Genomic DNA, 16,456 nt, shown 5'->3' with positions numbered 1-16,456 from the left:
CCTTCAGGTGGAGAACGTTCCTGGCGCGGAATAATCCACCTGAATGTGAATCCTGACCATTTTCAGGCGCCAGTGGAGGCCGCTGCTTTGGGACCGGCCGTGAGGTGGCGCTGTTGCCCTGTATCGTGACTCCGTTTTCACCTGGACTGGAGTCTCCGCGATACCTGGCATCTAGCGATCACTGTAGATCAGCAACAAGTCCAGCTTTTACAGTTTCAGCAGAGGTTTCCTGTGGCTCGCGTGTGGCGAGTCCCGGAAACCTCGGAGCCCGCAGACTTCCCTTCGCGGGAGCCCGCCCGAACTCCATCCTTTGCCGGCAGCCACGCCCCGCAGTGGGAAGGAGGGACTGAAAAGCATTTCCTTGAGGCTGGCACACCTTGCCCTACCCGAGCCAGTCATTATTTCCCCTCTGACTGGGCCGGTCCCACCTGAAACCGGAGTGACCACAGGAGGGACACGGTAGTGAACGGGGCATGGGGGGCGGGCGCGGCGGGGAGGGTAAAGAAGGTGGGAGGGGAATGGCGGCGAGGCAGCTGGGGGTGGACTTTGCAGCTGGGGAGGGAGAAGAAGGGAAGAGGCTGGGAGCGGAACGGTTGTGATCTGCTGTTTGTGTTTATGTGAACAAACAGAAATCACCAAGTGAATTAACCTGTGTTTCTTCGGAACAAGCATCTTGTGGGGTTTGGCTTCTGTGTTTTTATATGGTAAGGGACTAAACCTGCCTCAGCAGATTTGGTGCAGAGAGAAACATGAGAAAACCCAGGAATGGGGGGCCTCTGTTTATTCCTGGAGAGGGGGCCATCAGGAGAGGGGGAGGGAAAGAATGAGCTTACAGGAATTACTTGTCAGAGGACTGCATAGCCTTTCAGACCATGGGCTCATTGCTTTCAGCATCAGCTTCTTCGACTGCAAAGCATAAATACGGGAATTACTTTCCAGGGTTGTTGCGGTATTTAAATGAGATATCAATCACCATGATTAAAAAGGGTACAGCGTGATGTGCTATCCCTCGTTGACTAAATCTCTGTTTTCTTTCTTTCTTTTTTGGGGGGTGGGGAGAATGGGGGAGGGAGTCTTGCTCTCTCACCCACGCTGGAGTGCAGTGGCACGATCTCGGCTCACTGCAACCTCCGCCTCCCAGGTCCAAGCGATTATCCTGCCTCAGCCTCCCAAATAGCTGGGATTACAGGCGCCCACCACCACGCCCGGCTAATATTTTTGTATTTTTAGTGTCTTTTTAACGTCTTTTTTCCTCTTTCATTTTTCTCTATCAACCCCTCATCCCCGCTTTGTCTCCCTTCTTTCTTTCTTTCATTTATGCGATTGTTGCTTCCTTCTGTAATGAGTCCTCTCCACATTGGACTTTCTTATACCTATGAGACCACACTTCCTTCCCACTGGGTGGGAAGTAGTTGTGGCAATAAAGGAGTCGAGTTACTATAATGTGCAGCACAGCTCAACTGAAATACACCTGGAAACGAAACTCTGTGCTGTCTACCCGTTTTTTCCCCCCCAGTATACCGGAGTCTCCATTGACAGCTAGCTAGGCGGCAGCTAGGTCTTTCAATGAGACATCATGAAGTATTTGCTTCAATGAAAATCATACGCGTTTTCTTTCAGTGCCTGCATTACTGTATGAGTTTGCTAGGGCTGCTGTAACAAGGTACTACAAACTGCATGGCTTTTGGCACCAGGTACCAGGGACTGATTTTGTGGAAGACAATTTTTTCATAGATGCGGATGAGGTTGGTGGGAGATGGTTTCAGAATGAAACTGTTCCATCTCACGTCATCAGGCATTAGATTCTCATAAAGAGTTCACAACCTATATCCCTCACATGAGCTGTTCACAATAGGGTTCACACTCCTATGAGAATCTAATGCCTGCGGGCACGGTGGCTCACATCTGTAACCCCACCACTTTGGGAGGAGGTGGTGGGTGGATCGTCCTGAGCTCAGGAGTTTGAGACCAGCCTGGGCAACTTGGTGAAACCCGTCTCCACCAAAAATACAAGAGGAAGAGAAAGAAAGAAAATCTAATGTCGTGGCTTATCTGACAGGAGGAGGAGCTCAGGAGGTAATGACAGCAGTGGGGAGTGGCTGTAAATACAGATGAAGCTTTGCTGGCTCACCTGCCTCTCACTTCCTGCTGTGCACCCCGGACCGCTCTGCACCCCGGGTGTTGGTGACCTCTGGCTTAAACAACGAAATGATTGTCTCACAGTTCAGGAGGCTAGCTGTCCAAAGCTAAGGTATTATGAGGGCTGCATCTATTCCAGGCCTCTTTCTTTTGCTTGTAGATGGCTGTCTTCATGTTTATGTGGTATTCTCCCTGTATATATCTGTCTCTGAATTTCCCCCCCACTTTTTTTTTGAGACGGAGTCTCGCTCTGTCGCCCAGACTGGAGTGCAGTGGCGCGATCTCAGCTCACTGTAAGCTCCACCTCCTGGGTTCACACCATTCTCCTGCGTCAGCCTCCTGAGTAGCTGGGACTATAGGCGCCTGCCACCACGCCCGGCTAATTTTTTTTTGTATTTTTGGTAGAGACGGGGTTTCACTGTGTTAGCCAGGATGGTCTCAATCTCCTGACCTCGTGATCCGCCTGCCTCGGCCTCCCAAAGTGCTGGGATTACAGGTGTGAGCCACCGTGCCCGGCCCCTGAATTTCCCCTTTTTATAAGGACACTAGTCTTATTGGATTAGGGTACATCCTAATTACCTCATTTTAATTGATTATCTCTGCACTATCATCTCCCAATAAAGTTACATTATGAGTTCTGGAGGTTAGAATGTCAGCATATTAATTTTGGGAGGGTGTATAGTTCAACCCATTAACAACTAAAGTCTTTAATCATGCACAAGTTAGTTGAGCATTGCATCTATTTCAGTTGTCTCTGGCAGAAACTAATTCCCACCTTTCCCAAACCCTCACAACCAGTCCCAACCAACATGTGCTCCGAAGTTCTGCCAGGAGTTATGTGATTTTGCAGCTCTGTTTTCTTTTAACCTGAGTTTATACATTTCCTGTTGCCACTGTAACAGATTACCACAAAGGTGGTGGCCTAACCCAACATAAAGTTTTATTTTACAGTTCTGGAGGTCAGAAGTAAAAATGGATGGGTAGGTCTCCAGATGGATGGTTCCTTTTGGAGGTTCTAAGGGAGAATCAATTTCCTTGCCTCCTCCAGTCTCTAGAGGCTGCTTACCATCCTTGGCTCATGGCCCCTTCCTCCATCTTCAAAACCAGGAATGGCCGGTCGAGTGTTTCTCATGTCTTTTCATGCTGATGCTCACACTTTTGCCTTTCTCACACTTAAGGATTCTTGTAACTGCACTGAACTCACTGAGTATTCCAGGGTAATCTTTTTATTTTAAGGTCAGTTGATTCATTCCATCTGTAACCTTAATTCCCCTTCGCTATTTCAACACTACTAAAAATCAACATATTCATAGGTTCTGGAGATTAGGACATGGACATCTTTGGGAAGCCATTATTCTGCCTACTATACCTGGGCTTTCCCAACTGGGCATTCTTTATTTTTATTATATGTATATTTAAAATTTATGTTTAATTTAAAAAATTAAAAATTATATATATAATTTATCATATACATGTTTTGAAATATGTGTATATTGTGGAATGGTTAAATTAAGCTAATTAACAGAGTATTATTTCACATATTTTTGTGGTAAGAACACTTAATATCTACTCTCTTAGCAATTTTCGAGAATACAATACATAGTTATTAACTATAGCCACCATGTTGTACAGTAGATCTCTTGACCTTATTCCTCCTTGTTAGGAAGAATCCTTTCATATCCTCTGACATCTTTCCAACCCCTCTAAGTCCCCCAACCTCTGGTAACCACCTTTCTCTTCTCTACTTTTATGAGTTCAACTTTTTTAGATTCTACATATCAGTGAGATCATGGGATATTTTTCTTTCTGTGCCTAGTTTATTTCACTTAACATAATGTCTCCTGGGTTCATCCATGTTGTCAATTTCCATTTTTCAAAAGGCTGAATAATATTTCATTGTGTTTATACTATATGTAGTTATACTTTATTCATTTATCCATTGATGGACATTTACATTGATTCCATCTCTTGGCTATTGTAAACAATGCTGCAATAAACATGGCGGGCAGACAGCAGTATGTCTGAAATCAGACACGCTGATTTCATTTTCTTGCTATCTATACACAGAAGGCAAAACACTGAGCCTTCAGAATAAAAGTAAGATAATATACTCAATAAAGAACACCATATACAAAAGTCAAATCACTATTGGATGTATACCCAATAGTGGGATTGCTGGATCATACAGTAGTTTACTTTTAATTTTTTGAGGAACTTTCCTACTGTTTTCCCTAATGGTTGTACTAATTTACATTCCCACCAACAGTGTGCAAGCGTTCTCCTTTCCCTATATCCTCTCCAACACTTATTTTTCATTTTTTTGGTAATAGCCATTCTAACAGGTATGAGGTAATAGCTCATTGTAGTTTTAACTTGCATTTTCCCTGATGATCAGTGATGTTGAACATTTTTTCACCTATGTGTTGGTCATTTGTGTGTCTTCTTTTGAGAAATGTCTATTCAGGTCCTTTGTCATTTTTAATACAGTTATTTGTTTTCCCCCTATTGTTTTAGTTCCCTATGTATTTTGGATATTAATCACTTACCAGACATGAATCACTTCTCAGATATTTCTCCCATTCCATGGGTTATCTCTTCACTCTGTTGATTTTTTCCTTGGTTGTGCAGACATTTTTTAGTTTGATGTAACCCCCTTTGTCTATTTTTGCTTTTGTTGCCTGTGCTTTTGGGTTTATGTCCAAAAAAACCTCGCCTATCCTAATATGATGTGGAGCTTTTCTCTATGTTCTCTTCTAGTACTTTTAGTGTCAGATCTTACATTTAAGTCTTTAATCCGTTTTGAGTTGATTTTTGTATATGGTGTTCTTTATTGAGTATATTATCTTATTTTTATTCTGAAGGCTCGATGTTTTGCCTGCTGTTTATAGATAGCAAAGAGCTTAAAATATTTTATCTGAAGAAAAGCAACCTGCTTAATGATGGAACAAAAAATGTGTCCCTATTGAGCAGAAACCTGGGTACCATGGACTTGCTATATTTACTGTTAAAAACTACTCCCCATTCCCCCTTGTACTTTTAGTATTGTAGTTTAATTCTTTATGCCCCATTAGTTTCTATAGGTTGTTTTTCTACAAAAATTTCTTGCAGATCCAATGGTATTTTCATGGACGAATTAGCTACTTATTTATTCAACAATCATATGAATTCCGATATATGCCAGACACTGCTTTTGGTGCTAGGGATACAGCAGTGAACAAAATAACTGGTCCCTAAATTTTTATTCTCATGAAGGTTTCATGCTTTTTCTTCTTACTTTGCCACTTCATTTTTGTCCTCCCCACCAGCCCAGGCTCAGCCAGTCTCCAGTTCTTCAACATGCTTTCTGAATTTAGATGTAGCTACTGTTCTGTGCCTACTTCTGGCCTGTGCTAATGAGGGACCTAAAGAAGCTGACTGTGCTCTCCAGGAAATTACAGTCTTGTTGGGAAGAAACAGATAATAATAGGCAAACTGGTTAAGTACTGAATAAGTAGGTTGGGTATTAGCATATCATGTCTTGGCATAGTTTCTAACTGGAGAAAGTGAAAGTAGAAGGGAATGAATATGCACAAAGGTAAAGAAGCTAATTATGGCCGGCCGGGCGCAGTGGCTCACGCCTGTAATCCCAGCACTTTGGGACACTGAGGCAGGCGGATCACCTGAGGTCAGGAGTTTGAGAGCAGCTTTGCCAACATAGTGAAACCCCATCTCTACTAAATATACAAAAAAAAAAAAAAAAATTAGCCAGGCATGGTGGCAGCTGCCTGTAATCCCAGCTACTCGGGAGGCTGAGGCAGGAGATTAGCTTGAACCTGGGAGGCGGAGGTTGCAGTAAGCCGAGATCGTGCCACTGCACTCCAGCCTAGGCAACAAGAGTGAAACTCTGTCAAAAAAAAAAAAAAAAGAAGCAGCAGCAGCAGCAGCAGCAGCAGCTAATGACACAGACATCAGTGTAGAGTGGACAGAGTCCTCTCTCAGTCCAGGGGATCTGAAATCTGTTTTAAGCTCTGTCTTTGTGAGCAAACAACAAGGCACCTACCTCAGGGGTCCTTAGTTGTTTGATTATTATTTTTATTCCTTTTAAAAATGAAGGGTAGAGGTTGACTGGGAAATTGCTGGAGATTCTTCCAGGTTTAAAAAACAAACAAAAAAAGTCTTTTATTTTTGAACTTCGCAGAATTTCTTTGAGATTTCTAACCAGAATAATAAGACAGTTTAGAGTTCAGAGGAGATAGTAACCTCTGGATAGGGAAAAAATAATGGGGATGGAGTAAGGGGTTTCTATCCATCCGTTGGCTTAAGACCTCATTTCCTGCAGAACCCTCCTCAGCCCAGGTGGCCTTCTTCACTTGCTTTTTCTCCCTATACCTTCTGCTGAATTGGGCAGTTAGAGTTCAGCCCTATCATATTGTGAATACTACCTCCTAAGGGTGAGTCTTCAGGAAGCACGAACATTTCCTGATGCTCACTCTTTCCTTAGCCCCCAGCAGTCTAGGTCGTATCCAAGCTTCTGAGTATTATGTGCTTCCGTGAAAGCCATCTCAATCAGTTTTCTCATATTTCTCTTTCACAATAACCCTTCTTGGCATAGTGACAACAAGGAGTATCAACAGTTAATTTGTTTTGTTTTGTTTTTTGAGATGGAGTCTCACTCTGTTGCCCAGGCTGGAGTGCAGTGGGATGATCACAGCTTGCTGCAGCCTTGACCTCTCAGGCTCAAGTGATCCTCCCATCTCAACCTCCCCAGTGGCTGGGACTATAGGCGTGTGCCACCACGTCCAGCTAATTTTTGTATTTTTTTTTTTTAAGGGACAGGGTCTTGCTGAAGACCCTTGCTAACTAGGCTGGCCTGGAACTCCTGGCCTCAAGTGATCCTCATGCCTTCATCTTCCAAAATGCTGGGATTACAGAAGTGAGCCGTGGAGGCCAGCTGACCGCTAATTCTTAACAGTTGCCATGGTCAGAGCAAATTGAAGGTAGTGTTTTAACTTTTATGACCCAAAATTTATACTTTTATGCTTTAAATTACTGGCCAAAATAAAAAATGAAAAGGAAACCTGCTTTAGTTTTTTTCCTCTGTAGCTGTTAACCTTTTATAACCTCAATAACTAGCCGCATCTTTATACATTTAAGTATATTTTCAAAAATTGTTAGATAACAATATATAGAAATATGATAGTTTTAGAATATTGATCTAAATTAAAAGTATTATATGTATATAATTCTAGGCTAAGTTAGAATTCTAGTAAGGACACAGTAGTGGATGCCAAAGGTTTAAGGGAAAAGAATGTATTTCAAACTATACATTGTGGTTATAGAAAAATCTTAGTAATACACATGTGTATTAGTCCTTTCTCACACTGCTATAAATTATCCAAGACTGGGTAATTTATAAAGAAAAGAGGTTTAATTGACTCATAGTTCCTCATGGCTGGGGAGGCCTCCGGAAACTTATAACCATGGCAGAAGAGGAAGCAGGCACGTCTTACATAGTGGCAGGCGAGAGAAAGCGTGTGAAGGCAACAAAGGGGGAAGAGCCCCTTATAAAACCATCAGATCTCGTGAGAACTTATGCGCTGTCACGAGAACAGCATGGAGGAAACCACCCCCATGATCCAATCACCCCCCACCAGGTCCCTCCCTGGACATGGGGGGATTATGGGGATTACAATTTGAGGTGAGATCTGGGTGAAGACATAGAGCCAAACCATATCAACATGTAATATCCACATATGAAGTCAGATGCCTTTCTGGAAAAAGCCTTGAAATGATTGGTTTTAGTTGCACACTCAGACATTGAATGATTTAACCAGATGTACTGTGTTGTGGGAGATGAATGCAGGGTTTGTGTTGGACAACGTTAGGGGACAGGATTATTTTATATTCATATTATGCTACCAAATAAGTGGTGAAAAATACTTGCCAAAGGTGCTAATTTGATGTTTAGAGAAGTTGATCTCAAGTACTTTTTTTTTCTGACAATAGTCAGCTATCAGGACCAATTGTATGTCAAGTCACCCCTAGTTTGTGTCAGTGAAAAAAGGCTTAGAATCAACTTCTCCAAAGTCTCTGTTAAGTCAGATCAGGCTGGCTTCGCCTAGACAGGAAAAGCTCCTGGTTGACCCTCATCTATGAAAATTAGCTGGACATGGTGGTGGACGCCTGTAGTCCCAGCTACTGGAGAGGTTAAGATGGGAGGATCACTTGAGCCTGAGAGGTGAAGGCTGCAGCTCTTTGACACCTCTTCATCCGGGGCCCAAATTTAGTACCACTTCCGACCAGTTAGACGCTATAACAGCAAGAAAGGACTTGTTTTAGTAGTAGAATTAACAGGTTTGGCTTATGGTTCAAGGAAGGAGGAGAGAGGAAACTGGAATGCTGAAAATTGATCCTGACCTCCTTGTGGTCAGATTTATTCTATAAGACTTATTCTCCAATTCCACAAATCCAGCCCATCTGATGTGAAATCACATGGCTTCTCTGACTCCTACTTCTGTGGTCTTTCCTCACAGGGCTCAAGGCCTGACTCCTTTAACTTTCCTTGGCGCTGATATCTTAGTATAAGTTAGAGCAAGTTCTGGCTAAGGAAGAAAAAGGAAGCAGAGTATTAATTAGAATATTCTAAAGCCCCATCAATGAAAACACAACTGAGATATAAATATTGTAGCCTTCATGTATCTAGTAGAGATTGGCAGAGGCTAGTCCAGATACATGTGCATCCCAAAGGCCCAGAAGAAACGGTGAAAGTGTATGCACGTTGTGAATTGCAAGGGCCAGGGTCTTCTTCCTCATTCTCATCCCTACAAAACTCAACTGAAAAAAATAGATGGAATATCCCAGTCAGCCGTATGAAGGGTGGGAAATTGTAGTGGGAAGAGCACCAGATGGAGATGCCAACACACAATGCTTAGGTGCTAATTAACTATTGGGAGGTATCTGAACTCTGTGCCTTAGTTCCCCCACCAGTATATTTGGAAGTTAGGTTTTTGTTGTTGCTTTCAAAGCACCCTTCTTATTGTACACATAGGGCATTCTGTGGCATTTGTGAAGCATGTGCTGTATTTCATAGTGTATTTGTCAAAGAGATCAAGAAATAGACAACAGGGTTGCTGTTCTTATGTTTTTTGTTTCTATAACAGGGAGGTGTGATTATAGTGGTACAGAAGGCATGGGATGGTTACCTCATTTACAGTGTGTGAACGGCATGGCTTTCTGATACTGAGAGTTGAACCTGCTGTGTTTGCATTCTTTCTTGAAGCCCAGGCGGTTCCCATAACCCCAAATGACCTTGATTTCACTCTCTGTCTCTTTTCCTCACCCATGTTTCATACTTAGAGACAGTCTAATAATGGATTCATGATTGGAAGGTGCCACATCTGATTAGATCTCTGATTCATTTTCTGACTTATGCAAGTCACCTTTTCATTTAGTTTCCACATGCAGTATGAAGTTGGTAAAATATCCACAAATTATTGTGAAATGGTTTTCTTTTACAAAAATGGGAATAATTTTGAAAAATATTCCAGTTTTGCAGCATTAGAAAAAAAGAAATGTAGGTAAACCAAATGTGATTTAAAACTACAATTATAATCTCCCCTCCCACACCAAAATCATTTTTTCTAAGTCTCCTTTTTTGGGGGGCTGACATTAAAATGAACTATTCTTAATTCGTTAAGTTAACATTTACTAGGAAATAGAATCAGGCTCACTTGAACTAAGGTCATAAAAGTGTGACCTTAGGATATCTACAAACAGATGGACAACAAAAATTTGACAGTATCAACAAGACATAACTAGTGACAGGTTGTGGGTTTATAAATATTCAGATAGTGTGTGAGATAGATTGCTCACAAAAAGAAGTTCATTGATCCTTGGCATAGAACTCTCTGTTCTGTGCTAGATGTACTAGCATCTTTACACCTGAGTTTAGGGTTTAGCGGGGATATTGGGGGCTGCATCTTTCTGGGCTTTTACTTAAATCTCAATCAGACATATTTTTGGTGCCTAGGGAGCGGTGGTCTCTGTAGGAGGATGGATAAATAGAAGTATTTATGTTAATAGGAAGTTAGGGATGCAGATTCTTTGGACACACTCTCTCGTCCCTGCAATTTATGACAACCTGAGAAATTTAGATCATCCCCTGTGGTCTGTCAGGGGAAAATAAGCTGGGTTCTGACATCAAGACAACCATAGAATGTAGTGCCCTATAGTCTGTCTACTTATCCCAGGTATGAGAAGGATCAATAGTGGCATTGTATTACACCATGCTACTTCACATAGAATGTGTTTCTGGCCAGTCTCTGGGAGGCATTTGTCGCCCAACCTGTCCTAGAACAGATTCTTCCAGACACAGAACATTCTGTGGTCTCACCAAATCACACACAAATTCTGGTTTAACCTTTAGAGGCCATGGAACTATAAAGTTTATTATCAACAAATGTTACTTGTACACCAAAAACTACAAAATATCCCAAATATCCTTGAAAGAAGCTAAAGAAGACTTAAATGAATGGAAAGACATATTGTTTTCTTCAATGGGATGACTTAATACTGTTAAGATAGTGGTACTCCCCAAACTGATCTACATACTCAACATAATCGCTATCAAAATTCCAGCCGTTTTTGTTTTTGTTTTTTTTCCGAAATGGTCAAAGTGATTCTAAAATTTATGAGAACACAAGGGACTCAGAATAGCCAAAACAGTCTTGAAAAAGAACAAAGTTGGAGGAATCACACAATGAATTTTTTTTTTTTTTTTGAGAGGGAGTCTCGCTCTGTCGCCCAGGCTGGAGTGCAGTGGCCCGATCTCAGCTCACTGCAAGCTCTGCCTCCCGGGTTCACGCCATTCTCCTGCTTCAGCCTCGCGAGTAACTGGGACTACAGGCACCTGCCACTGTGCCCGGCTCATTCTGTATTTTTAGTAGAGATGGGGTTTCACTGTGGTCTGGATCTCCTAACCTCGTGATCCGCCCGCCTCGGCCTCCCAAAATGCTGGGATTACAGGGGTGAGCCACGGCGCCCAGCCACACTTAATGATATTAAAACTTATGACAAATCTACAGTAATCAAGACTGCGTGGGCTGTGTGCTGTGGCACGCGCCAGTAATCCCAGCTACTTGTGAGGCTGAGGCAGAGGGAATCCCTTGAGTCCAGAGCTTGAGGATGCAATGAGCTCTGATCACACCATTGCACTCCAGCCTGGGGGACAAAGGGAGACATTTTCTCTAATAATAATAAGGCTGAAAAAGACTATCTTTAATAATAACAAAGAGCAGAAAACGGGTGTTTTTAACAAATTGTGCTGGGACAACTGGATATTCACATGCAAAAGAATGAAGTTGGACCTTGACCTCTAACTCAAAATGAACCAAAGGCCTGAAGGTAAGAACTAAAACTCTGAAATTATTAGGAAAAGCGTAAGTGTAAATCTTTGTGATATTGGTTGGGCAATGGTTTCTTAAACACACATCAAAAGCACTAGCAATCAAACACAAAATTGTCAAAATTAGAAGCTATCATGCTTCAAAGGACATTATCAAAAGTGAAAAGACAACATAACAGCATGGAAGAAAATATTGCATATGATATATCTAATAAGGGTTTAGTTTCTGGAATATATACTGGGTACTTATACAATAAAAAGACAAATTGCCCAACCAAAAAAAATGGTAAAGGAGTTGAATGTACATTTCTTCAAAGGAGATATACAAATGGCCAACGAGCATATGAGAAGATGCTCAGCATCAAAATGCAAATCAAAACCACAATGAGATATCATTTCACAGCAACTAGTTGGGCTACAGTAAAAAAGACAAAAAGCAAGAAGTGTTTGTTAAGGATGTGGAGACACTGGACTCCTTATAAATTACTGGTGGGAGTATAAAGCGATGCAGTCACTTTAAAAGACAGTTGTCAGTTGCTCAAAATTTAAACATAGAGTTACCATGTCAGCAATTTCACTCCTACATATATACCAAAGAAAAATGTAAACATGTCCACACAGAAACTTGTATGTGAATGTCCACAGCGGCGTTTTATATAAATGTGGAAAAGTGAAAACTATCCAAATGCCCACCCACTGATAAATGGCTAAACAAAATCTCTGTGTCTATCCATACAATGCAGTATTATTTAACCTCAAAAAGGAATGAAGTACTCTTTCATGCTACAACATGGATCATCCTTGAAAACATTTGCAAGTAAAAGAAGCCAGCCAGTTACAAAAGTCCACATACTGTATGAGTCGATTTATATGAAATGTCCTGAATAGGCAAATCCATAAAGACAGAAAAGAATTCATGAATCCCTGGGGCTGGGGAAGGGAGCAGTAGGGTATGACTGCTATTGGGTAGGAGTTTCTTTCTAGGGTAATGGAAATATTCTAAAATAAGATATTGGTGATGGTTGCATACTTTTGTGACTCTAATAAAACCACTAAATTGCACACGTTAAAAAGGTAAATTTTATGGTATATGAATTATATCTCAATTTAAAAAACAAGTAATATTAAAGGTAATTCTAATTTTACAAAAAAATACTAGTTTTTGAGAATTTACTGGACACACAGTATAGGACAGATTTTAAGAACATGGACTCTAAAGCCAAATGATCTGGGTTGGAATCCATCTTCACTGCTTACTAGCTGTGTGGTCTGGAGTAACTTACTTAACTTCTCTGTGCCCCAGTTTCTTCATCTGGTAGAATTAAATGACTAAATATTTGTGAAGTGCTTGGAAGAGTGCCTAACACACGACTACCACAGTATAAATGTTTGCTGTTATAACCGTGTGCAATAAACTGTACTAGGTAATAGTGGGAATCAAAACCAGTATCGAGGAAGTTTGTGTACAACACAAATGTCAGTTAAGGAAGAGCAGAGCAGGGTGGATTCCAAAGCAGATTGCTTCACTCCGTTTATTGGCTGGACTCTGCTCCATGCCGATGTGTGAAAAGAGTCTGGGTTTTGTCCAAGAGGAGGCGGCGAAGATATGGATCGAGAATATAACATCTAAATTTTGCCTTCTTACTTGGGTCCTGGGAAAAGGTCCAAAAATATGTTAGAGGAGACAGATGGGGACTAGCAAGGAATGGTTAACGATACTTAATATATACTTGTTGTTTAATGTAAGTAAAAATTAGGCAAAAATTTTCCAAGATGTTCCTCTGGAATTTTGGTCATAAACTCATGATGTTTCTCCTCCTGTTCTGATTTGAAGATTACTTTTTTCTTGAGACAGTTTTAGTATTTCATTTCAAAAAGTAAAGGTCAGACTGTTACCGGAAAGGGGTTCCAATCCAGATCCCAACAGAGGGTTCTTGGACTTCGCTCAAGAAAAAATTCGGGGCGAGTCCATAGAGTAAAGTGAAAGTAAGTTTACTAAGAAAGTAAAAGAATAAAGAAATGCTCTCCATAGGCAGAGCAGTGGTGTGGGCTACTTGACTGAGTATACTTATAGTTATTTCTTGATTATATGCTAAACAAGCGGTGGACTGTTCATGAGTTTTCTGGGAAAGGGATTGGCAAATCCCAGAACTGAGGGTTCCCCCATTTTTAGACCATATGGGGTAACTTCCTGACGTTGCCATGGCATTTGTAAACTGTCTTGACACTGGTGGGAGTGTCTCTTAGCATGCTAATACATTATAATTAGTGTATAATAAGCAATGAGGACCACCAGAGGTCACTTTTGTGGCCATCTTGGTTTAGGTGGGTTTTGGCTGGCTTCTTTACCACATTCTGTTTTATCAGGAAGGTCATTGTGACCTGTATCTTGGGCTGACCTCCCATTTCACTCTATAACTAAGAATGCCTGAACTCCTGGGAATGCAGCCTAGTAGGTCTCAGCCTCATTTTACCCTGTCCCTATTCAAGATGGAGCTGCTCTGGTTCAAATGCCTCTAACATATTTCTCTCCTCTCCTTTACAAGGGGACCCTTAATCCTAAGGGTTGTAGAGGGATGAAGATCCATCTTCTGTAACTTCTTCAGGCTGAATAGTGGCAATGATATTGCTGCCTAACTATCAGTGTCTTTTGTATTCAGGGTAGAGAGAAGCTTGGTCAGAAAGCATCAATATGCAGATGGCCATTCATAACTCTTGATTTCCCACAAAAGATAATATCTGGAATATTAATAAGTGTTCAATTTAAGAAAATATTCAGTAAGCTTATACTGCATTCCTACACAAAGGGTGCAAAAACAATATATTCCACAAGAGTAGAGCAAAATAAACAAAATTATCCTAAGTAAACTAACAAGGCTTTTTGTGAAGTGGGCAACTGTTGGAACCAAGATGATATGGGGTCACTAACTGATTCCAGTACTTGCCCAGAATTAGAATACTAATCCAGATTTTTATATTACCCATCCATCTTGTTTCTTCTGAGCTGCAGTCAGAGATCACTGGTTGATTCACAGGAATAGGCAGGGTCAGTCTAAATTGCAGAAAAAAACTAAAAACTGATGGGACTAGAATCTAACAACAAGTGTACCATAGTTCTTGAAACATAATTTTTCTATCTCCTCATTTTGACTAAAGACAAATCATAATAGAACTGATTTGTTTGCAAAAGTAAGCTTTAGTATTATACTTGGCCTGATTATTTATATGAAGTTCAGCAAGAATAATTACTTTTCACATAGGTTCTTTTTAAATTATCTCTGATGAAACTTTATGCCATCAGGAATTTCAGTTAAGAGTTTTTAAAAACTCCTTGAGCTCAGCCATAGTTTTGTACCATAAAATACCTATGAGTTGGATAAATTCCCCTCCTCTTGAGGTCCCAAGATAACTTGGGGCTCCTGGGCCCATCAGAAAATGACATTCTTCACTTACCAGAGGTCAGGAACCCTGTACAGGGACTGCATAGACAAGGTATGAGGCCAGTTTTCCCAAGGAGCTTTTATTGGCTGTGTAAGTCAAGTTTAATTCCTTAAAGGAAAGCACGCTATTCTAGTCAAAGACTTGGTAATAAAAAGTTTATCCAATTGTGTCCTGTTGCAAAAGAAAGCATTCTTTTTCACTTATGCAAATAACTATATTGCCGTAAGTTAAGCGTACTCACAAGTAGTTTCCAAATTCTGGAGAAATCAGAGAGAAATATGCTCTAAAATTTTCTTTACAGGAGTATTGCACAAGCTTAGAAAACCCAAAAATTTTCTTCACTCTGAAAAACAAAGCAAAGAATTAGCAATATTTTAAGCAAAAAGTCACAAAATGATTATTTCAGTCATTCCTTGTTAGTTCAATCCATGCAGTTAACTCCTGTTCTGTTTGATATTCATAACATTTCAGCTCTCCATGAGAATCATGAAAGTTTTCTCCTCTATCCTAATGTCACAATCTCCAAAGTTATCAGAAACCTGCATTCAAGAGCACCTGTCAAAGTCCTATTGCTGATTATAAGGCACCTTTAAAAGAGGATCAAAACAAGACAACAGTTGTCTGTGAATGACAAAAAGTCTTAGGGCAGTCACAGTCAGACATGATTGACAAGGAAATGTGGTTACCTCTATGGCACACAATAATATTATGTAACAATTATAATTACTAACAATACACTAAGTCATATTAGAATTATAGGAGCTTCCCATAATTTTGGAACACATAACCAAGAACGTATTTATTCAAATATAGCCCAAAGAAAGGCAAACATACTTTTATATTTTATAATGCTTCCTGTATGATTTCTATAGATTTCTATACCACATTAAGCCAAATATGGCTCTTCTGGACTTTAGAGGACCTAATATGAAAAGATTAATTAGGTCAGAAAAAGACATAATTTATCATTTGATTTTGGAAAGTTTGTCAAATATCGAAGGTTTAAGCACTTGATATGACAAACATAGAATCTCAGGTCACCATAAGTCATTCATTTAGCCAAAATGATAACTCAAAAATTGTAAAAAGACAAAAAACTTTACTCATTAATACAGGGAAGACAGCTTTCCACACAATGTCTCTTTTCCTTCCTGTCTTTTTCTTATAGTTTAGTCAAAAGGCAAACAGAATTTCATTTTTAAAAATATGACACAAAAATCTTATTCAAGAGAGAAAGCCAGATTTTACCCTTTGCATTAGTGTACTGTTAATGTCAATCCCAATTCTTAATAAAACCTTACAGACAAATCTATTCAATCTTAAGCAGTTAGACCAAAAGGTAAGATTCCCGTAAGCCTTTTTAAACTCTTTACAAATTTTTGTTAAGGAGCAGATCAGTGCTCTAAGAACACCCTGTTGTGCTTTTATTCCAATGTTCAATTTACAGAAAAACTGAATAAGACCCCTTTAACTTTAGCCAATATGTTCACACAG

The 16,456-nt window shown here is 40.4% G+C and overlaps 1 protein-coding gene across 1 annotated transcript in view; it reads left to right on the top strand.

The window, feature by feature from the left end:
* The first annotated feature begins 374 nt into the window (after nucleotides 1–374).
* STYK1 (serine/threonine/tyrosine kinase 1) overlaps nucleotides 375–16,456 on the top strand; it is a 54,036-nt gene continuing 37,954 nt past the window's right edge. The window contains exons 1-2 of the mRNA XM_011983372.1: nucleotides 375–459; nucleotides 6,949–7,115. The gene's annotated coding sequence lies outside the window, so the exon portion shown is untranslated. The remainder of the gene's footprint in view (nucleotides 460–6,948; nucleotides 7,116–16,456) is intronic.

The sequence above is a fragment of the Mandrillus leucophaeus genome, unplaced genomic scaffold, assembly GCF_000951045.1.
Source record: "Mandrillus leucophaeus isolate KB7577 unplaced genomic scaffold, Mleu.le_1.0 Scaffold249, whole genome shotgun sequence".
In the NCBI taxonomy this organism is placed as follows: domain Eukaryota; kingdom Metazoa; phylum Chordata; class Mammalia; order Primates; family Cercopithecidae; genus Mandrillus; species Mandrillus leucophaeus.
This window is presented reverse-complemented; position numbering and strand designations above follow the sequence as displayed.